This window comes from Bos javanicus, chromosome 12 (genome assembly GCF_032452875.1).
Source record: "Bos javanicus breed banteng chromosome 12, ARS-OSU_banteng_1.0, whole genome shotgun sequence".
Taxonomy (NCBI): domain Eukaryota; kingdom Metazoa; phylum Chordata; class Mammalia; order Artiodactyla; family Bovidae; genus Bos; species Bos javanicus.
The window spans coordinates 19,530,263-19,553,719 of record NC_083879.1 but is presented as its reverse complement, the minus strand read 5'-3'; the positions used below and the strand labels follow the sequence as shown (position 1 = coordinate 19,553,719).

At 42.7% G+C, this 23,457-nt stretch overlaps 1 long non-coding RNA gene across 1 annotated transcript; it reads left to right on the top strand.

Moving 5' to 3' along the window:
- The first annotated feature begins 15,560 nt into the window (after nt 1-15,560).
- LOC133258255 (uncharacterized) lies at nt 15,561-23,031 on the top strand. Its single transcript, XR_009739885.1, has 3 exons — nt 15,561-18,035; nt 19,028-19,130; nt 22,605-23,031. It is a non-coding gene; the product is annotated as an uncharacterized LOC133258255 (long non-coding RNA).
- Nucleotides 23,032-23,457: the final 426 nt, after the last annotated feature.

Here is a 23,457-nt window from a genome sequence, read left to right as displayed (position 1 = left end):
CCAATTTTGCCTTTGAAGAATATGTTGCCGTCAAATATAGTCACAATCTGAAAGTTGAGAAATATGATTTATTCAGTGGGAATTTTTAGGACTTCAAGCCTGGGAGACAGCATCTCAAGTGACCCTGAAAGAACTGCTGGGGGTGGGGGAGGGTAGGGAGGTCAAGTTATAGAAATTTGCAACAAGGGGCAGGTAGTCTGAACATCAGAAGAATTGTTGTGAATTAAAGAAAACCAAGGAATTTAGTGTTTTCTACATACCAAAAGATGCAAGCGTCTGGGCTCACTGAAATCATTCTTTTCATATGCATCTCAGCTATCTGGGGCCATATCCTGTTTTTTCTCAGTGCTCACCATAGGGAACAGCTGCAGCCCAATGACTGCCCTGCAGCAGGTATTATTTTCCTTCCTGGTTGCCCTGGATGGCTGGAATCACTGATAACTGTGACATCCTTGTTTATTGATATGGCAGGAAATACTCCATTTCTCAAAGAGTTCCTATATTTATGGCATTTTGTCTTCATAAGAACACTGTGGAATGGCTATTGTGATCTGCAACCTATAGATGAGGAAGCAGATGAAGTGGTAATTCCAAGACAAAAAACAGGCAGAATTGAGTCTCTGAAGTCATATTCCAGGTACACAGTCTTTCTATAGCAAGGTAACTGTCAGTACGAAAACTGCATCCCAGTCTCCTACTAAATAAGTGTTATTTTAAAAACCCCTGTTTCTATAAACATTTTCAATTACCCTAATATTAAAATGATAAAAGAGTGAAAAGTTATTAATTCATAAATCAGAAATGATCCTTATGTAATTATATGATACTCATGTGTATCTGGTTGGTGGTGGTGATTTAGTCGTTAAGTCATCTCTGACTCTTGCGACCCCATGGACTGTAGCCCACCAAGCTCCTCTGTCCTTGGGATTCTCCAGGCAAGAATATTAGAGTGGGTTGCCATTTCCTTCTCCAGGGGATCTTTCCCACCCAGGAATCGAACCTGGATCTCCTGCATTGCAAGCAGATTCTTTACCAACTGAGCTGTGAGGTAATCTCTCTGGTTAGTGGTAGATATTAATAAATAAACTTCTGGCCAAGTAAATGAACACATTGGTTAAATCTGTGTAGAAATGCTTGATTGTCTTAAAAATTAACTACTATGAAAAAATTGTGTATTAAACTCTCAAGTGTAGAAAAATAGGGAAGGAAGAATAACCTATTTTCCCTCCCATGGTCCTAATTTTGTAAAATAGACAATCAGGCAATCACTACATGTAGTACTACTAGAAAAAGAGAATTACTGTTGGATTAAAACCTGCATACACAGCACCATCTTTCCTGGAAGAGTACAATGTAACTAGATCCCACTGGAGATAGCACTAAGGGATTGTCAAAATGCTTGTCACACTGGAATTTCCTTCTATTGACTGTTTTTCAAATAATAGACTAAGCTTAAGATTGGAATTCTTATGTTAGCATAGCAGTAAGATAGAGTCTTATGTAGGTTGATCTTTCATGAAGAAAAAGTATTTTTACAGGTAGAATTCCTTTCTGGGTTTTTTTTTTAGTATTTTTATTTATATTTACTTTTTGGATTTTCGTTGCTGCCTGGGCTTTCTATCGTTGCAGTTGAGTGGGAGCTACTCTCTAGTTGCAGTGTGCAGGCCTGCGGTGGCTTCTCTTGCTGTGGAGCTGGGGCTGTAGGCACACGGGCTCGGTAGTTGTGGTGCATGGGACTAGGTGCCCTGCAGCATGTGCGGTCTTCCCAGACCAGGGCTCAAACCCATGTCTCCTGCATTGGCACGTGGATTCTTAACCGCTGGACCACCGGAGAAGTCCCTAGAGTTTCTAATGTTATATATTTGAAATATATAAATAGTCTTATTTTTTGTGATTTATTTCATGCTATTGCTTTTGTCCTGAGCCTTGGCGAAGTTAAAATTCACCAGCATTCCTTACACCTTTCAAGACATGTGATCAGATGTTAGATAACAAAAGGGACAGCACCAAATTTGGTGTACACGAAAGTGTAAACTGTCAAGAGCTGGGAACATCTAACAGTTAAGACTGGAGCAGTTATGTGCAGGCGAGGGGCGCTGGTGAGCCTCCTTGGATATACTGGAACATTTCATTACTATTCTATCCTTCCCTTCCCAACAGCCACCGAAGTCATGAATGCAAGCCCCAACATTCCCCAGCAAGAATTCCTGGCAATACAAGGCACTGACATTGCAAGGTGTAGCAAAAAGAGCAGTGACTTTGGAATCAGTTCTGCATCCAAACTCGAGCTCTGCCATATACAAGTTGTTCAAATTACTAAGCATCTCTAAGCCTCAGTTTTCTCTTCTGTAAAATGGGGGTCACATTTCACTTGATTGGGAAAATTAGATAATGTACAAAGCAACCAGCATGGTATCTGACATATAAGAGGTGCTTAATAAACAGCTGCTACTGCCATATGGAAGAAGAAAACCATGCCAGTTTTGAATAACAGTTACTTTGGATTTGTGAGCGTCAAGCACAGCAATCTTAAACAGAGGTAAACTACCTATACAGTAGAGGAAAGTAAAGCGTTAGTTGCTCAGTCGTGTCCGACTCTGAGGAAGCTGGCACCATAATTTCTGCTTTTTTACACCCAGTCCAGGATGGCCTTTAAAGGCACAGATCTTTCTACTGTATCTTCTTCCTTGTGCTTAGGGAAAGGAGAAGAAAAAGAAAAAAAAAATACCACTTAATGAAAGGAAGACTTTGCAGTGTTTTTTAAAGCTTTACAATTTCAGTGAAATTGTTGGAACATCCAAAACATTCCATTAAAAGGAAAAAAAAAATCTACCTGTAAACATACATTTATCACCAGAGACAGAAACTTACCTAAGACTTGGGTGAAATTAAAGGAATTAGTCCTTGGTTGGAAGAGAATTCCAGGCTCCATGTATTTCAATTGCACGGTGAAGATGGTTTATTAAATGGAGCAAACACCAAGACCAGTTAGCTTTGGGAGAGAATGAGAGATACTTAAGCAACAGTAAACTTAGCTTGTAGTTGTGCCATTTCTTTAGATGGAAAGATAATTTATAAGAATAAAGTAAAATGTCAGAGGTAATTAAGATGATATTAACATTTATGGGCTTCCCTGGTAGCTCAATTGGTCAAGAATCTGCCTGCAATGCAGGAGACCCCGGTTTGATTCCTGGGTCGGGAAGATCCACTGCAGAGGGGATAAGCTACCCACTCCAATATTCTTCGGCTTCCCTGGTGGCTCAGCTAGTAAAAAACCTGCCCGCAATGTGGGAGACCTGGGTTCGATCCCTGGTCAGGAAGACCCTGGAGAAAGGAAAGGCTACCCACTCCAGTATTCTGGCCTAGAGAATTCCATGGACTGTATAGTCCATGGGGTTGTAAAGAGTCAGAAAGTGAGCAACTTTCACTTTATAATTTTATACTCAGGACTGTGCTGGGCACCAAAGGCAATAAATGAGGAATTTCCCGTTGGTTGAAGACACAAGTCTTAAAAGCATGAACTAGTATAGTAATAGTGGCTGCTTAGGAGCCGATGTAAGTGGTGAAAACAAGATCAGAGGAAGGCCTGGAAGCATCATAAAGATTTCAGAGGGGAGGTGGGAGTCCAACAGAACCTTTAAAGATCACAGGATTTGAAGATGAGAAAGAGGAAGAGCATTAGAGGTAAGGAACACTTCAGGGTGGGAATGAACTTCACTGATACTAAGTCAGTGAGGGGCATGGCTTAGTTTGGGGGAAAAAAAAATTCTGAGGCCAAATTGTGGAATCTTCTGATGTCAGAGTTGAACTTCATTCTGTAGGAAACGGGAAGCCGCTGGATAATAGTATATGGCACTAACAAGATGAAAACAGAATTGTAGGAAGACCCATCTGATAACAGGAGCCAAGACCTAAGGTAGAAGAAGTTTCCTTTATTTTAATATTTTTGAGGTTATTGAAAATTATAGATTTTTTAAAAATGCAGTTAGGTACAACTGAGTGACTAAACAACAATAACAATGTATATAAAAGTACAACATATGTTAAAAAAAAAAAGGCAAGTACAACATGTGTGCCTAGGTTAAATCCCATTGAACCATTTAATTTCAAATATATTGCTTATTAAAGTTCTCAATTTGTAAATAAAATGGAAGAAGAATTAACCATGACAAATATCCTCCTAAAGTCCTCTGAGGGGAAATTATATGTGTGTGTATATATATATATATTTATATGTCAATTCTATATAATTTATCTTACTGTAATGACCTTAACTATATTGTATGACTAATGTTAGTATATTGTAAATATTAATTACACTTTAGAGTATTCCACATTAGAGCTTTAAAAATCATTACTTTGAAGCATAATGCTCTATTTTGATATTTTAATAATGATTACATTCAATTATGTTAATTTTTTATAAATTTAATTCCCATACATGTAGAATTTTTTTCTTGATAAAGAGTTATTTTATGGGGGCCTTAAGAAATGATTCATTCAGGTAAATATTTGCAGTTTTTAAGAGAACTTGATTTGCAGAAACTGTTCAGTTGGAATTTTTGTGTTGAGTTCATTAATCATCATGTGCTCTAGTTTTCTCTTGAAAATGTCAGTTATAATAAGAAATAGGAAACTACTCTCACTCTGTTCTATGAGACATTTTTAGAATATGTCTTCCACAAATAAGGGTACAATAGCTTTATATTATAGTTTTAAATAACTGGTAGATTTCTATAGTTCCAACACACTTTCTTTATCTCAAGTAAAGGCAGTAGTACATCTCACAGAACTTTGGCTCTGAAGATCTAAATTTATCATGTACCTACCTATATAGCACTGCATGAGAAATACATGCTTCTGTTTTTTAATGAGTCCAGTTGAGTCTCTCTGATATCAAAGCATGTAGTAATAAATGCCTTGTCAAAAATGTATTTATCTTATTGGTTTCCCTAGTGGCTCAGTGGTAAAGAATCCACCTGTCAATGCAGGAGACAGGGGCTCGAGCCCTGAATCGGAAAGATCCCACATGCCGTGGAACAACTAAGCCCGTGTGCCACAACTACTGAGCCTGTGCTCTGGAGCCCGGGAGCCACAGCTGCTGAAGCCCACATGCTCTAGAGCCTGTGCTCTGCCGCAAGAGAAGCCACCGTAACAAGAAGCCCGTGCACCACAACTAGAGAGAAGCCCACGCAGCAACGAAGACCCAGCATGGCCAAAAATAAATAAATAAAATTATTTAAAAATATATATATATACACATATTTATCTTATAATGGTCTTGTTGTTTACAACACTATCCTGGTTGTGGCTAGAATGTGGCCAGGTCTCCAGGAGCTTGCGCTGGATCTAAAGCAGCCCACACTCCTCCCAGTCACGGCAAAAGACACAGACAGTCCAGAAGACGCATGAGACTTGTCAAACAGTAGGAGCCCAGGGTGGGCATTTGGGGAAGGTCACTGACCTCTGGGTTGTGAAATTGAACGGACAGTTTTTTCAGTTCTCATTTGCTTTGGTCTCTTGGCAGTTCTCACTGACTCTTCCTTAAAAAGCCCTCTTTCCCTGGCCTTTAGTAACATCATGTTCACACCCAGTTTTTCTTTTTCCAACTCCTGCTGGGTTGTCCTTTTGTATCCAGAATGTAAGTTCTAGAATCCTTTGAACATTCAGGTTCAGGACACTCTCCAGACTTCAGCTATCACCTAATGACTCTCACGTTCCCTGCCAAGCAGAGATCACAAACCGATAACCCTCAGTCTCATCTTCTTAAGTTTATATACACTTTAGGGAGGTGTGGCCCTTTTTCCTCTCCCACAGTCCTCCTCTCTGCAAGCGTTTGAGTTAGCCCTTGTGTTGCTCAAGTTTCCTCCTGTTCTTCCAGATTCACAGTTCCCACTCCCCCAGTTCCTTGTCTCCCTAACAAATGCCCCTCGCTGGGCCCCACATTCCTCCTCCTTGTCCTCATCCTTCAAGCACAGCACAATTGACACATCCCAGGTTAGGTCTCCAAGATTTTCCAGGCCAATGTCAGATCCCTCTTTTTTTTTAATCAAATTTACTTATTTTTGGCTGCACGGGGTCTTCATTGGGGCACATGGGCTTTCTCTTAGTTGCAGCAAGTAAGCGTTACTCTCCATTGCAGAATGGGGGTTCCTTCACAAGAAAAGCCACCGCGATGAGAACCCCAGCACCGCAACTAGAGAGTAGCCCTCGCAGCAACGAAGACCCAGCATAGCCAACATTTTTAAAAACAAAATTTTTTTAAGTTGTATCACAATATACAAGGATGCATATTTTTAAATATAACATGTCAATCATAGAAATACATGCTGTCAACTGCTAGTTGGGGATGAAACTTTCCAGTCTGTCTTCCTCCTTTTCCCAGGAAGGGGTTATGATGAGGGGTGAGAGCTGAGACACTTGAGAGGCCTTGCCTGGCCTGGAATCCAGAATCTTCTAATCACCAGCAGTGGCACATTTAACAAATCACTTATTCTGGTCTTCAATTTCCTCATATGTAAGACAGAGGTAATCACAGTCCCTATTTCATAAAGTCATTTGAGTGTAAATTAAGGCCATGCCTGGGAAGCACTTGGCTAGTATGGAGAAGCACAGTGCCCAGATGTGTTCAGTTAGCGTTTATCATCATTGTTGTCATCTTTATTATTGCAGATATGAATCTAGACATCTCTGTCTCTTCCTATAATGAAAGTGTTACATATAACCAGGGCCACCTCAGAGTAGGGGAGGCTGACGGGTTTTCTGCACTCTCCCAGTGGTGTGCCGATGAACAGTTAACATTCAGCTTTGGGCAAGGATAGGGGGTGGAGAGCCATACTTTATACTCTTTGCCATCTTCCATGTTGTAAATTCTCCCACCATGGCTGATTTCAAGCTGTCAATGTGAGTTCAGTGAACTCACATTGGGAAGAGTTATCAGAAGAGTTGGGGAGAGTTATCAGAATCAGTTCTCAAGTCCTATGAGCCTGCTTCAATACACCCAACAGAGAATTTATCATCTTTTCTGCTGCCTCTTCGTTCACTGCTGAAACTAGGATCTGATCCATCTCAGGCAGAGGACTAGACATACCTATCTGATGGGCTCCTGCAGAGGTAAGAGTTTATTTATGCCTGGAAGATAGAGGAAGTCTTCAGATCTGAAACCCAAGCAGGGCTCAGACCCAGCTTACCAGGGTGCTCATAGCAAATGACACTTTCTCATTTGTGATGTTCCCTTTGTCCCTGGGAGATCTTGCGTGTGAGTGTGGGTGTGGCCACAGTCTAGGGTAATATACTGTTGTCTTTGGTCATGTGGCCATAATGCCTTCTTAAGAGCATCAGCACCTTACTTATTTTTTTTCTTTATTATTTATGTTTATTTTTAGCTGTGCTAGGTCTTCATTGTTGCTAGCGGGCTTTTGCTAGTTGTGGCAAGTGGGGGCTATTCTCTAGTAGTGCTGTGTGGGCTTCTCATTGCAGTGGCTTCTCTTCTTGCAGAGCATGGCTCTAGAGTGCAGGCTCAGAAAAGTTTAGTTGCCCCAAGGCATATGGGATCTTCCCAGACCAGGGATTAAACCCATGTCCTCTGCATTGACAGGTGCATTCTTAACCACTGGATCACCAAGAAGTCCCACCTTACCTATTTTTAAGTTGTAGTATTTTGCATTGCACTCTTTCTATTGATACTTAAGATGTTCAGGTAATCATTTTATCATCTTTCCACAGTTTTATAGACACCTTCTGATGGCTGCATAATTCCATTAATACACCTAACTGTTGAGTTTATGAAAGGAAAAAGAACCAGGAGGCAAAAACCAAGAAAAGGAACATAGATGGAAGAAAAAAAAAAAAAAGAATCTCAAGAACTGAGTATATTCATAACTCTTGACAAGAAAAGTAAGTTGAGCTCTGGAAAATAACCATCAAATCTTACAATTAGGTTTCTAATGCTTTCAGGAAAAGAAGGTTCACCTCTGGATGAGGGGCAGAGGTGGGTAGGAAGAGAGTAAAGTGCCTTACCTTGTGTAGAAGGCGCAGTGGAGAAACCGAGGCTGGAGTGGTTCACTGACCTGCTGAGGGCCACACAGAGCAGATCGCCCAGCCAGGCTTCACCCCACCATATTCTGGAGTGAATGACAATTAAGGAAGTACATACAGGAGGTATGAACGATTCTTTCTGGAAGCAGGATGGGGAAAGAAGAGAAAGAGCAATAACTAAATAGAGTATAGGGACACGGAATCACTGCTTTTTAATAATAAATGTAGGGCTCACTGGGGCTTCCCAGGTGGCACTAGTGGTAAAGAACCTGCCTGCCAATTCTGGAGATATAAGAGACATGGGTTTGATTCCTGGGTCGGGAAGATCCCTTGGAGGAGGGCATGGCAACCCATTTCAGTATTCTAGCCTGGAAAATTACATGGATGGAGGAGCCTGGCCGGCTACAGTCCGTAGGGTCACACAGAATCAGAGACCACTGAAGTGACTTAGCACACACAGCATGCATAGTGCTCACTTCCTCCTAAGTTGCATTGAAAAAGATCCCAGTGAGGGCAGGGCCAGAAGCAGACAGACCACAGAACCCTAAACCCTGTCCTGGAGATGTGTCTGTATTGGAAATCTCACCCTGATTGTCTTTGCTCCATCAGAGCCTCCTCAGATTCATCCCTCCTTTGATAGCTGAGGCCCAGACGTGAGATGACAAAAGGCATTTCTTAATATCTCGTGGCACAACCAAGTCAAAGCCAGAAAGCTTAAATGGCTTTTCTCAAGGCAAGAGCAATGTTTCCTGACCTTGCCGGTCACAGAAACTGTCCCAGACTCTCATTTAAATATACAGAATGTCAAGAGATTTGGATTCGGGTCTATGTTGGTGGAGGATGGAAGCGGGAGCTGAAAGTAAAGTCAGTTATCCTTAAATTCGGCAGTTTTGGGTATCACTGTACTGGCAAGTAACAAAGAGAAATAAACACAGTGGCATAAATCCCCATGGTTCGGCTCACAAGAAAAGGCTTACTCATAACCATGCTGGGGGTCCTCACCCTGCCTCTGTGGTCTGATGCTACCTTGGCACATGCTGGCTTAATCTCCAGCCCAATCTGGGCACAACAGAGGGAGGTTCGTTGCCAAAATTATAAAGTGGCAGGAGAGGAGGGAAATGGGGCTTCTTCTGTTCCTAATCTTTCGAACTGACTATTCGTTCCTAACCAGCACACCAATCCAGACAAGGCCCGTCCTTACCTACCTTGGGTCTCCCTGGTTGCTCAGCAGGTGAAGAATCTGCCTGCAGAGCAGAAGACCCGGGTTCCATCCCTGGGTTGGGAAGATCCCCTGGAGAAGGAAATGGCAACCCACTCCAGTATTCTTGCCTGGAGAATACCTTGGACAGAGGAGCCCAGAAGGCTACAGGACATGGGGTGATAAAGAGTTGGACATGACTGGGCAACTAATATCGCCTACCTCATCCCCTTCTTCTCTGTCCCTCCAGCAGGCACTGGTGGTGGCAGCCATCCCCTCCTACAGGCTTCTCAGTCTTCGGGAGGGTGACCTGGGAGAGTCCCAACCTACTCCTAAGAGCCCAGAGTTCTCTCAGGTTTGGTGTCCGCTTTTATATTCAAAAGGGCCCCAGTGTGGATGATAAATTCCTTGTTCATGCTGCCTGTGAACAGAGCAAGAACAAAAACACAAGTGCATGAAAGCAAGAAGGAGTCTGCTAACAGTTTACAATGACTTCCATTTATCAAGCAAATCACTCAGTCATCTCAATTAATCTTCACAGCCGCCCCATGAGGGAGCTCTGGGCACAGGGGTTTTTGCAGATGAGGAAAGTAACAGGGTTAAATGACTTGACCGGGGTCACCCAACTAGGAAGAGCAGAACTGGATTCAAACATCTATCTGTGCGACCCCAGCTTATGCTCTAAAAGGGGACTGCCTGCCTCCTCAGGCCATGTGGACACCAACCCACCGATTTCTGAATGTGTTAAGAAACAGAACTTTACCCAGAAAGTTGGTCGGTTGGTTTCAACATTAAAGGAGCTCTCTCAAGTTTCCTATTTTTCATCTTACATTTGCAAGTAGAAATCTATTTCTGCAGCTGTGTGTATAATTCAGCTCTTGTTTCTGTAACCTAATTTGAGAGAACACGTCCAAAAGCAGCAATGACATCTACCAAAGCACAGTTTGACTCAAGTGGATCCAACCAATTTGCAAATGGAAAATAACACTGAAGAATAAGTTTTACATCACAAATGTGGCTGCTTCAAGTCATCCTTCGTGAAACTAAAGATGTAAGTGTAACCCAGAAAATGGTTCAAAATCTTTGCTTTACATATGCATAGTTTAGTCTTCTAAACCAGTTGCTGTCCCAGAAAAGACAACTTAAAGTTGCACCCTTTGCTTTCACCACCAGATTGTCTGCAGTTTCCCTTTCTTTTTTCCTTTTAAAAAAATGGGTATTTTTTTCATTTTTAATTCCAAAGCACTGCCTTTTAAAATATACACGTATATATGTATTTTTTGCCTGCACCAGGTCAGAGTTGTGGCATATGGGATCTTGTTCCCAGACCAAGGATCAAACCCAGGCCCCCTGCATGGGGAACTCCAAGTCTTAGCCACTGAGCCACCAGGGAAGTCCCAGCAAAAGCATTGCTTTAATGCATTTTCTTTGAAAAAAACAGACAAACTTCGATCAATACCCCAATTTCAGACCTGTACATTGTACATTGTTACTGGCTTGTTTTAGTCCTTCTGTTTTTCTATCCACTATCTGCTAGCCTACATATTTCTTTTTTTCTTTTAATTGAAGTTTGGTTGAGTTACAATATTATGTTAGCTTTAGGTGTACAGCACAGTGTTTCGGTATTTTTGCAGATTATGCTCCGTTATAGGTTATTACAAGATAATGCTTATCGTCCTACATATTTCCTTGATTATTGCAAGCTCTGGACAGAAACAATTCGCCCAGCATTTAGAATAGTGCCTGGCACGTACGTAGTGAGTGCCAAGTCTCTTCAGTCACGTCTGACTCTTTGTGACACTATGGACGGTAACCCGCTAGACTCCTCTATCCAAGGGAGTCTCCAGGCAAGAATACTGGAGTGGTTTGCTATGCCCCTCTACAGGTGATCTTCCTGACTCAGGGATCGAACCCATGTCTCTTGTGCCTCCTGCATTGCAGGCTGATTCCTTACTGTTGAGCAACCAGGGAAGCCCTCAATAATTCTTTGTTAAATGAATGAAGGCTTTGCTCATGGCAACCAGGAACCAGATCATGTAGGGCCTTGTAAGTCCTCCACTTTATCTTAAATGTGAAGGAAAGTCGTTGGAGAGTATGTGGTCTGACTTACAGTTTTAAAAAATTACTCTAGGACTTCCCTGGCGGTCCAATGGTTAAGACTTTGAGCTTCCAATGCAGAGGGCATGGGTTAGTCCCTGGTTGGGGAGCTGGAGAACTAAGATCCCGAATGCCATGGGCTGTGGCCAAAAAATAAAAATAAAATTAATTAATTAAAAAGACCATGCTGGCTGTAGTGTGGAAGAAAGATTATATCAGGGGTAAGAGTGACCTGGGGGCAGTTAGAGGCTAATGCAACATCCAAGCAAGAAAGATAATGAGGACTTGAGTTAGGGTGAAAAAAAGGTCAGATTTTTAGATATATTTTGGTGTTACAGATGGCAGAACTTGTTAATAATGAGCGTCTGGGAGAGGGAAGAGGAATTGAGGATAACATCTACGTTTTTGGTCTCAATACTTATTCTTCTTGAGCCTGTTTCCTCTTCGGTAGTATGAGGATAATTAGAGCATCTCTCTGTTGGGATTATTGTGAGAAAGAATAGAGGACCTTGATGGCTCACACAGCACATGGTAAACCCTCAGTAAATGTTAGCTCTTCTGTTGCCTTAAAGATAAGCATTTCCTAGGATTGCAAAAATATGCACCCCACAGAGACTGAGGGAAAACAAAATTGTTTTGTAGAGTGTACCCGCCCCTCCCAAGGGACAGGTATTTATTTAACAGAATACTTAGCATTAGTGTTGGAATGGTTTACTTGTGCACAGATTCCTGGAAGAATTCCTCACATCTCAAACGGCTCACAATTCTCCTTTAAGTAGTGCTGTCCCTTTAACATTTAGCAGAAAGAGTAAATAACAGGTGAAATTACAAACCTCTGCTGATTAAAAAATCAATCAAAATATAACAAAAAGTACATCTGAAATAATAGTGATTAAAAAAAAACAAACTATTTGCTGCATTTTAATACATCAGAAACTAAAATACCACACTGTCCGGTTCAGCACAGGACGCCTGGCAACCCTCTTTGTCAGTTGTAACTTTCTGCAAAGCCAACAACCAACTCTTTTTGGCTGCATTGGCCTGTCCTTATTTCCCCCTGGAAAACTGTTTTAAACTTAGCACAGATAACGTTTTGCCTCTATTACAATTAGCAGCTTCTCTCAACGGGTCACCTGGCTTGGCAAGTGCTTGTGTGGGGTGACCCAGTATCTTCTTTCAAAGCCTCCCAGTGGTGGCTTCCAGGTAACATGTGAAGAGATATCTGTGGGGAATTTAGGGGTTCCTTCATGCTCCTCAGGGACTTTCCTGCTGGCATCTTCTTCTGCCTCAGCAGATCTCCCTGATTATTGGTTATCTGAGCCCTCCACCCAACTAGAGACCAGCCTTTCTTCTTCGCAGACAGCCTCTCAGCCCTGCCCCCTCACAGCCAAGGCCTTTCAGGGACCCTTTTCTCTTCCTGAAGACCTCCACTCAGTCCTCTCCTCAGGTGAGACCCTAGGACATTTCTTCCATGTTTTCCTGCTTTATTGACTACTATTTATTTATTGGCGTACCAAAGCCTTTCACTGTGTTGATCACAACAAACTGTGGCAAATTTTTAAAGAGATGGAAATACCAGACCACCTTATCTGCCTCCTGAGAAACCTGTATGCAGGTCAGGAAGCAAGAGTTAGAACTGGACATGGAACAACACACTGGTTCCAAATCGGGAAAGGAGGACGTCAAGGCTGTATATTGTCACCCTGCTTATTTAACTTATATGCACAGTACATCATGCGAAATGCCGGGCTGGATGAAGCACAAGCTGGAATCAAGACTGCTGGGAGAAATATCAATAACCTCAGATATGCAAATGATACCACCCTTATGGCAGAAAACGAAGAGGAATTAAAGAGCCTCTTGTTGAAGGTGAAAGAGGAGACTGAAAAAGGTGGCTTAAAACTCAGTATTCAGAAAACTAAGATCATGGCATCCAGTCCTATCACTTCCTGGCAAACAGATGGGGAAACAATGGAAACAGTGACAGACTTTATTTTTTTGGGTTCCAAAATCACTGCAGATGGTGACTGCAGCCATGAAATTAAAAGATGCTTGCTCCTTGGAAGGAAAGTTATGACCATTCTCGACAGTATATTAAAAAGCAGAGACATTACTTTGCCAACAAAGGTCCATCTAGTCCAAGCTATGGTTTTTCCAGTAGTCGTGTATGGATGTGAGAGTCAGGCTATAAAGAAAGCTGAGCGCTAAAGAATTGATGCTTTTGAACTGTGGTGTTGGAGAAGACTCTTGAGAGTCCCTTGGACTGCAAGGAGATCCAAGCAGTCCATCCTAAAGGAAATCAGTCCTGAATATTCACTGGAAGGACTGATGCTGAAGCTGAAACTCCAATACTTTGGTCACCTGATGTGAAAACTGATTCATTGGAAAAGACCGTGATGCTGGGGAAGATTGAAGGCAGGAGAAGGGGTGACAGAGGATGAGATGGTTGGATGTCATCACCGACTTGATGGACATGGGTTTGAGCAAGCTCCGGGAGTTGGTGATGGACAGGGAAACCTGGCATGCTGCGGTCCGTGGGGTCACAAAGTCAGACACGACTGAGCAACTGAACTGAACTGTTTTCTTGCTATCCTTCTACCCAAGTAGGGGGAGCTGCCTCTTCTGCACTCTTGGAGCTGCTTTGATCTGTCCAGCGACAGCCCCTGAGAGCTGGGCCTGACTGCCCCAACTTGGGCTTCAGCTGGATCCTAGTGGCCTCTCACGGGGCAGGGACCCCCCTACTTCTACTGGCTGACCCTGGAGTCCAGATGTCCCACGTGGCCTGGACAGACTATCCTTGATCATCTTTCCTGCCAGCCACTCCCTGCAGCCCCCACAGACAAGCCGAATACAACAGTGGCTGGCTCAGATAGAGACACTCAGGAACAGGGGAGGAAGCTGATGAAGAATCAGCTCCAGAAAGAAAGTTGTGGTTCCTCTGAAACAGCAGACTACAAGGGGGCAGTTACATTTAAAGTCCTCCAAGCACATGATTCTCTGAAGATTTGGGCATTTGAATTTGGGGTTTCTGTTTTGGGGGTTTTTTGTTGTTTGTTTGCTTTTTTAGCCGCGGCACACGGCATGTGGAATTTTAGTTTACCTGACCAGGGATGGAACCTGCGCCCCTGACAGTGGAAGCCCGAAGTCCTAACCACTGAACCACCAGGGAATTCCTGGGGTTGTTTTTTAATTTTCCAAAATGAGAAAAAAAAGATTGTCAGATGACTTTTCTGCACCCTGGAAACCAGAGCCTCACCTGGAATCATAATGTAAAGCTTCAGACTCAATCTGGTGGACAGGTTCATGATAGATTTCCCCTAAAAAAGATATTATTAAAGGCCAACTTCAAACCTTTTAAAAAGTACCTATGAAATGTGATCTACATTCATGATTAAGATAGTGTTTTCAAAATTTTATGAATTTTATTTAACAATTATTATAGTACTTTTTTATGTACCAAGTATGATCCTAAGAGCTTTACAAAATTAACCTATTTAATCCTTAAACTAATGAAACATTTACTATTATTAACCTCATTTATAGGTGAGAAAATTAAGTCACAAAGAGGTTAATTAACTTGCACAAGGTCATACAGCTAATAAGTGACAGAACCAAGAATTCAAACCCAGTGACCCTGTATGCTGAGGTCACTAGGCTATGCTGCCTCTATTAAGGGCCTGAAAAATAGATAGATAGGTAGATGTGCTGTGCTGTGCTGTGCTTAGTCACTCAGTCACGTCTGACTCTTTGTGACCCCGTGAACTGTAGCCTGCTAGGCTCCTCTGTCCAGGGGATGTCCCAAGAAAGAACACTGGAGTGGGTTACCCTGTCCTCCTCCAGGGGACTGAACCCAGGTCTCCTGCATTGCAGGCAGAGATGGATAGGTTTTTAATATATATTTATCATATATAAAATATATACTGTGTGCTCAGTAGCTCAGTTGTGTCCGACTCTTTGCAACCCCATGGACTGTAACCCACCAGGCTACTCTGTTCATGGAAGTTTCCAATGGAATGGGTTGCTATTTCCTACTCCAGGGGATCTTCCTGACCCAGGGATCAAACGCACATCTGCATTGGCAGGCAGATTCTTTACCACTGAGACACCTGGGAAGCCCCATAAAATATATACTATATGAATATATTTTTGTGTATAAATGTTATATTTTATATAGGTACATATGTGTGTGTGTGTGTGTGTGTGTGTGTGTGTGTGTGTGTGTGTGTATGAGAGAGAGCAGGATTGTAAGTGCAGTTTTCCAAATGGCCCTCTTTTGGGGTGTTTTCAAAGCATGGCTAAAACCCAGAAAACTTCTATATAATTTTTCTGTAGCTACATCCTCTTGAGGAGACTAGGGGACTGGATTCGTAAACTTTGGCTTCTCCTCTGACAAATGAGGTGGCTAAATCAGAAGAACTAGTTCGTCAAGTGAGTGTAAGAAGCGTCCAAATGCAAAATTATTCAAATTTCCTAGAAGGCTGACCAGGTAATTTTCCTCTTTAGATCTGACTCTGGGAGGTGTCCTGACTCAGTATTTCGGTAAGCTAACTCTGGACACACTTCCAGATGACACCACCCTTATGGCAGAAAGTGAAGAGGAACTAAAAAGCCTCTTGATGAAAGTGAAAGAGGAGAGTGAAAAAGTTGGCTTAAAGCTCAACATTCAGAAAACTAAGATCATGGCATCTGGTCCCATCACTTCATGGGAAATAGATAGGGAAACAGTGGAAACAGTGTCAGACTTTATTTTGGGGGGCTCCAAAATCACTGCTGATGGTGATTGCAGCCATGAAATTATAAGACGCTTACTCCTTGGAAGGAAAGTTATGACCAACCTAGATAGCATATTCAAAAGCAGAGACATTACTTTGCCAACCAAGGTCCATCTAGTCAAGGCTATGGTTTTTCCAGTGGTCATGTATGGATGTGAGAGTTGGACTGTGAAGAAGGCTGAGCGCTGAAGAATTGATGCTTTTGAACTGTGGTGTTGGAGAAGACTCTTGAGAGTCCCTTGGACTGCAAGGAGATCCAACCAGTCCATTCTGAAGGAGATCAGCCCTGGGATTTCTTTGGAAGGAATGATGCTAAAGCTGAAACTCCAGTACTTTGGCCACCTCATGTGAAGAGTTGACTCACTGAAAAGATTCTGATGCTGGGAGGGATTGGGGGCAGGAGGAGAAGGGGACAACAGAGGATGAGACGCCTGGATGGCATCACCGACTTGATGGACGTGAGTTTGAGTAAACTCTGGGAGTTGGTGATGGACAGGGAGGCCTGGTGTGCTGCAATTCATGGGGTTGCAAAGAGTTGGACACGACTGAGCGACTGAACTGAACTGAACTCCGGACTATTCTTGTGCCTTTTGGACTAAATATAATGCGAGTTTGTTCTGCTCAATAGTTCATATTCTAATACTTATGTGCAGGTTTAAGTTTAAATTTCTAGGGTCTCACGCCTCCGGATTCACCAAAAAGGTAACGCTCGAGTAAACAAGTGGGGCGTTCTAGCTACTGGTGCAACTGCGCCCCCTGCCGGCACTGGGCCGGCAAGCCGGCCTCATCAGGCGGCCTCTCCCGCTTCCCCCAGCACAGCGCAAACTTTAGCCCTTCCCCTCTTTTGCAGCTTTCCAACCAAGCCAAACTGGCTTAGCGCTGCCCCGAGCTAAGCACAAGTGCACTTAGCGCTGAGCATCTAAGGTAAATCAAAGCCTCGCAGCCTTAAAGTATCTCACGGTCTATCGGGGCACACCCGAAGCAGCCCATTAGAATGCAGCTGCAGCCAGCCTCCTGCCCCATACGATCGCAACCACAAGTGGCACGCCAGAGCCTGAACCAAACAGCATAGTACAATGCCCTTTTGTTGGAAAGGAGGACTATGACTCACCCCATCATTTTCTGTGTGCGCAGAAACCACGGCCTGCACAGGAGCGACCAGGCCAATCGGTCGGTGCTTCGCTGAAGCCCCAGGTTACCTGGAAGCTGTCCCATAGCGAGCTCTCTAGGGTGGGCGCCAGAGGGACTGCACAGAAAACTCACGATTAAGGTTAACAGGGGCCAGGAGGAGATCTATGCATTCGGATATTAAATTAATAAGTAACAAGTGCATTAAAAATATGTGACCAAGACTTCTGATGCATTAATAACAAGATGCTAGCTTAGCTTCCCAACTAGACTTTGTTGGATTTTTTAAAAACAGAATTTTATCTGTTTGTGTTTTTCAAACTAGGCCAAGAGGCCTCCTCAATTTCTAAAACACAAAAATTCTTTCTGTTCCTCTTCTAAAACCAAATCAGACTCTGGACACACCCAGGAGCTCACTGTGTCTTTTAGTTAACTCTCTGTCGCCTTTCACTTGAGAGAAAGTTCTGCCGGTAACAAAACCTGCTATACTAGCCAAGAGGGAAAAGGACTTGAAGGAAGAGGAAGAACACGTTTTTAATAATTGTTCTCAAATCATATGAGGATAAAAAGTAAAAGAAGTCGAGAAATATGCCACTCCATGCAGGAGTCACTCTGGACAAGTGTTTCCAAGCTATGGCCTATAGGTCAGCCATCATGGCAACCAAAGGAGAATGTAATTACAAATGAGGACCTGTGAGGAGTGTCTAAGACGGTTCCCACAAAGGGTACAGTGGAGAAAAAAAATCTGTGCAAACGAAGAAAGGCAACACTGGAAACTCATGAGAGCAGAGAAGAAGAAAACGGTGAGAAGGGAGAGAGAATGAGGTGGGAAGCAGAGAGAAGGTGTGAGTGTGGGTAGCCACGGGCAGGGTGCATCAGGGTGAACATCTCACATTTATAATTTAATGTAAGTAATGCGTGGCTTTGTAAAACAGCAGGCAAGAAAAGAAGAACTTCAGTGTTCTCATACACATAGAGTAAATATGTGAAAATGCAGACAGTGCAGAAGAGTATAATGTAGAAGTGAAAGTCTCTCCCCCACCAACAAACAGCTGTTAATGGTGGAGCAGAGGTGCAAGGGGTGGGGACAGGCAGGAGGCCAGGCAGCCCTGAGACAGCAGCTAGAGGCCAGCTCTGGACATTGTGGTTTAAACCGAAGGTTTTCAGCTAATGGCTTCACAGGAAGCCCTTACACAGGATTCCCCCACCCCTAAAAATCCTCGCCTATTTCTCAGCAAATGTGAGAACTGTGGCCAAAAACAACAGCCACCTCCCTATTTGATTTAATCAGAAAAAAACCAAACACAACACCTCTATTTTTATGCATGCCTGAAATGTTAAGAATGTACCTGTAGCAAATTTGAACAGAGAGCATTAAGCTTTGTTATGTACTTAAACTGAGAGAAGGTGTGTATGCCGCTAAGTCACTTCAGTCATGTCCAACTCTGTGCGACCCCATAGACGGCGGCCCACCAGGCTTCCCCGTCCCTGGGATTCTCCAGGCAAGAAAACTGGAGTGGGCTGCCATTTCCTTCTCCAATGCATGAAACTGAAAAGTGAAAGTGAAGTCGCTCAGTCGTGTCCGACTCTTCTCGACCCCATGGACTGCAGCCTACCAGGCTCCTCCGTCCATGGGATTTTCCAGGCAAGAGTACTGGAGTGGGGTGCCATTGCCTTCTCCAGAAGGTGTGTATGACAAATATACAAATGTCACTCTCAGGACCTGGGTCAGGTGGTGTGTGGTAGTAAAAGCTGACCAATTATGTCATATTTATATCTCTGTCCTCTGTCCTAGTTCATAGGAGGTGACAGTGGGAATGAAGATGAGGCTGGAGAGGAGGAGGTGGTGGAGCCATGTCTTATGCCTGGTGATAAATGAAAATGCTGAATTTCCACAGGTATGTTAGGATTTCACACATCCCATAGAGAGGTTAAGATAGCATTTTCTCATATAGTGTTAACATAAAATAGTTAATCCTGAAGAACAATTAACATATTACCTATTAAATAATAATAATGCTATTTATGTAATAAATCATGAATAATAGATATTTATCAGAAACAGTCTCCTTTATACAGTTATAAATGAGTTCTAGTTGTTATTTTAATAATAATCCTTTATATAATAATTCTTTATGAATTATTAAAGTACCAGTTTGACCTTTACCTGGAATATCTAGCAAAGTTAGGACTTGAATAGTCCTCACTGTATTGTACATACTGTATCTCTATATAGTTTCTGGGGCTTCCCCGATGGCTCCCCCAATTGTAGGCGGATGGTAAAGAATCTTCTACAGTGCAGGAGACATAGGAGACACGAGTTAGATAAGAAGATCCCCTGGCGGAGGAAATGGCATCCCACTCCTGTGTTCCTTGCCTGAGTAATCCCACGGACAGAGGAACCTGGTGGGCTACAGTCAATGGAGTCACAGAGAGTCAGGCCCAACTGAGCACATGGCACATAGTTTGTTAGTTGGTTGATTTATAACCTGCTTTGTTGAACAGGAGATTTAACATTGCCCAGTGCCTTTCACATCAGACATGCTAAATAGTCTCCAACTGCACGCTGTTAGGCTGTATAGAACTATATATATCACCAATGCAATGAACACGAACTTGGGCAAACTCCGGGAGATGGTGAGGAACAGGGAAGCCTGGCACGCTGCAGTCCATGGGGTTGCAAAGAGTCGGACATGACTGGGTGACTGAACAACCACAAGTATATACAAAAAATATATGCCAATTAGAGTGATCATAATGTTAGATGACTATATTTGAATACTATTAAATACTAAAACACATGGTAACTGAAATGGTTTCTCTCTCTCTATCACACACACACACACACACACACACACACACACATTGTTTTTAACCCCATAGCTTTTCTGAACAAAAACAGAAGAAAAATGCAGAAAATATAAAGCCAAGCTGGAGTAGGTCCTATACAGTGAGCTCTTTGGGGTCCCTAGCAGAGACATACATCCCAGTCTGTTCACAGTCATCCAGAGTAAGACAGCTCAACAGGGATGTGAAGACTGAGAAGATTTAGTCTTCTCAGCGTCGTCCTTTCAAAGAGCTATCATCAGACTCCTTTTGATTCTAAAGAGAAAAGGATAGTAACACTGTTCTTCTTAGGGAGCTAATTCTCTCTGACTGAAGTAGTCAAACCACATAGCTCTTTCTGTTTATTTACAGTGTTGTAATTGTATAACAGGATAGAAGTACCAATGCATTCAATAGATAGAATACTCTTTATTTAAAATAGGGAAGGATTTCCTAGAGGAAGCATAAAATTAAGAATGTATGATAATTTTGTAAACTATCCAGGTGTAATTACCATCCAATAAAAATAAAATATTTCATAATACTCTTAGTTTTCACTAGATATTGGTTTATAAGTCATGGTTCTATTGTTTACCTTGTCACAATAAAGTCCTTAAAACCAATATTCTTTATTTGTTGATATGTACTAAGTGGAAATCTTTATAATCCTGGGATTTTATGTGCAAAAAGCTGCCCAGGTAGGCCCCAGCTCCGGGTGTGCAGTATGTACAGGCCGCAGGAGCATCCTTGTGATCCAGGGGCCTAGGTTGGCTGGATCTTTCTCAAGGGACCCAGAAATAACACAGCTAAAAGTGGAGAAACAGAAGCTAAGATCTCAGCTGATAAGATGGGCCTTGCATGAGGTCAGAGGACAAGTAGTCATCAGTAAGAGAACAGTAGTGATTAGAACTGGAAGTTGAGAAAAAGAACAAGGCTTTATGAGGGCTAAATCAGCTAAAACAGTTCAAAACTAAGGCTCTGAAGGACAAAGAGTGTAAGAATATTCCCCATCCCCTGTTTTTAGTCACTGGTTTAGGGGATGATTTAGGGGGTTCCCAGGTGGTGCTAGTGGTGAAGAACCTGCCTGCCAATGCAGGAGACATGAGAGATTCGAGTTCAATTCCTGGGTCGGAAATATCCCTGGAGAAGGGCAGGGCAACCCACTCCAGTATTCTTGCCGGGAGAATCCCACGGACAGAGAAGCCTGAGGGGCTAGAGTCCATAGGGTTGCAAAGAATAAGACATGACTAAAGTGACTTAGCGCACATGCAAGCATTACTGATTTAAATTTACACTGAGAAATTTATGGCCACAAGCAACCAAAATGATGGTGATGATGGTGGTGGCGGCATGATTGGTGTATTTTCTCCCTGAGTTCCAGACGTGTGATGCAACAGCTCTTCATCAAGAGTTGGTTGCTTGTCCGGTTTGATTGAGAAATCACTGTCACAAGCATCAGAAAAACTCAAATAGTGCATTCTCTCCACGGGCCTACATGGGAAGTAGAAGGTAGCCCGATGCACAAGGAATCCAGTGGCATAAGATGATGACAGTTTAAGGGTCCACCTCTCTGTTGGAGTATCTTACTCCCCTACAGCATCTGCTTTAGAGCTGGATTTGCCACTGGGACCAGAAATGCTGGCTGTTAGTCCTTTGGGATCTAAAGCTGAAAAAGGGAGAATCAAGGGGACTAGGAATTGTTTCTGCATTCTAGGGAATGTGGAAGATTTTGCAGTTTCTTTTTTGTAAATTGGAGATACGACACCACCACCACCATCACCCGGCCCTCCCCCCTCCCCCCACCAAAAACAAAAACAGAAACTCCTAGGCTCTAGGAGTGGAGTCTTGTAGCACTCAATGGATAATGTGGTCCTGTCAGTTTTAGCCTCAGCCAGAGATGAAGGAACTAGCATTTCTGATAGAATTAAGAGATCGAAGATACTGTTTACTGAAAATAAGCCATGGATGGAGGATTCAGGGAAACAGGGACAAAACTGTATCCTCTACCTAACAGGGCCGGGTTCACAGAAGGTGAAGATAAGCATTTGAAAACGAATAAACAAATAGATAAACCAGAAAATCAAAATACAGGTAACTAATTTTAAGTAATAAAAACCCTGAGAGATCAGAATCCAGGAAATTAGATTCCGTCTAAAAGGCTATCGAGCCCGGAAATCAGAATACAGGTCTAATCATTACAGTGGCTTCTTTTGTGTTTCCTGCTGAACTAGGATGGCATGAAATTTATAGATTTTTTTCCCCAAAACATTTTATTATGAAAATTCACAAATTTACAGCAAAGTTGAGAGAATTTTATAGTGAATACTGTGTAATTACCACCTGGATTCTACCATTAATATTTTACTATACATGGGTTTTTTCAGTTCAGTTCAGTCACTGAGTCATGTCTGACTTCTACCCCAGGGACTACAGCACACAGGCCTTCCTGTCCATCACCAACTCCCGGAGTTTACTCAAACTCATGTCCATTGAGTCGGTGATGCCATCCAGCCATCTAATCCTCTGTCGTCCTCTTCTGCCTCCAGTTTTTCCCAGCATCAGGGTCTTTTCAGTTCAGTCAGTTCTTCGCGTCAGGTGGCCAAAGTATTGGAATTTCAGCTTCAGCATCAGTCCTTCCAATGAATATTCAGGACTGAATTCCTTTAGCATGGACTGGTTGGATCTCCTTGCAGTCCAAGAGACTCTCAAGAGTCATCTCCAACACCACAGTTCAAAAGCATCAATTCTTCAGTGCTCAGCTTTCTTCATAGTCCAACTCTCACATGACTACTGGAAAAACCATAACTTGGACTAGATGGACCTTTGTTAGCAAAGTAATGTCTCTGCTTTTCAATATGCTGTCTAGGTTGGTCATAACTTTCCTTCCAAGGAGCAAGCGTCTTTTCATTTCATGGCTGCAGTCACCATCTGCAGTGATTTTGGAGCCCAAAAAATAAAGTCTGTCATTGTTTCCACTGTTTCCCTATGTATTTGCCATGAAGTGATGGGACCAGATGCCATGATCTTAGTTTTCTGAATGTTAAGTTTTAAGCCAACTTTTTCACTCTCCTCTTTCACTTTCATCAAGAGGCTCTTTAGGTCTTCTTCACTTTTAAAATTTTTATTCATTCATTTATGTATTTTTGGTTGTGCTGGATCTTCATTGCTGTGCACAGGCTTTTCTCTAGTTGTTGAGAGTGCTCTCTAGTTGAGGTGCTTGGGCTTCTCACTGCAGTGGCTTCCCTTGTTGCAGGGCTTGGGCTCTAGGGCTTGGGCTTAGTAGTTGTGGTGCACTGTTTACTTGCCCCTTGGCATGTGGAATCTTCTCAGACCAGGGATTGAACTATGTCCCCCACATTCACAGACAGATTCTTAACCACTGGACCACCAGGGAAGTCC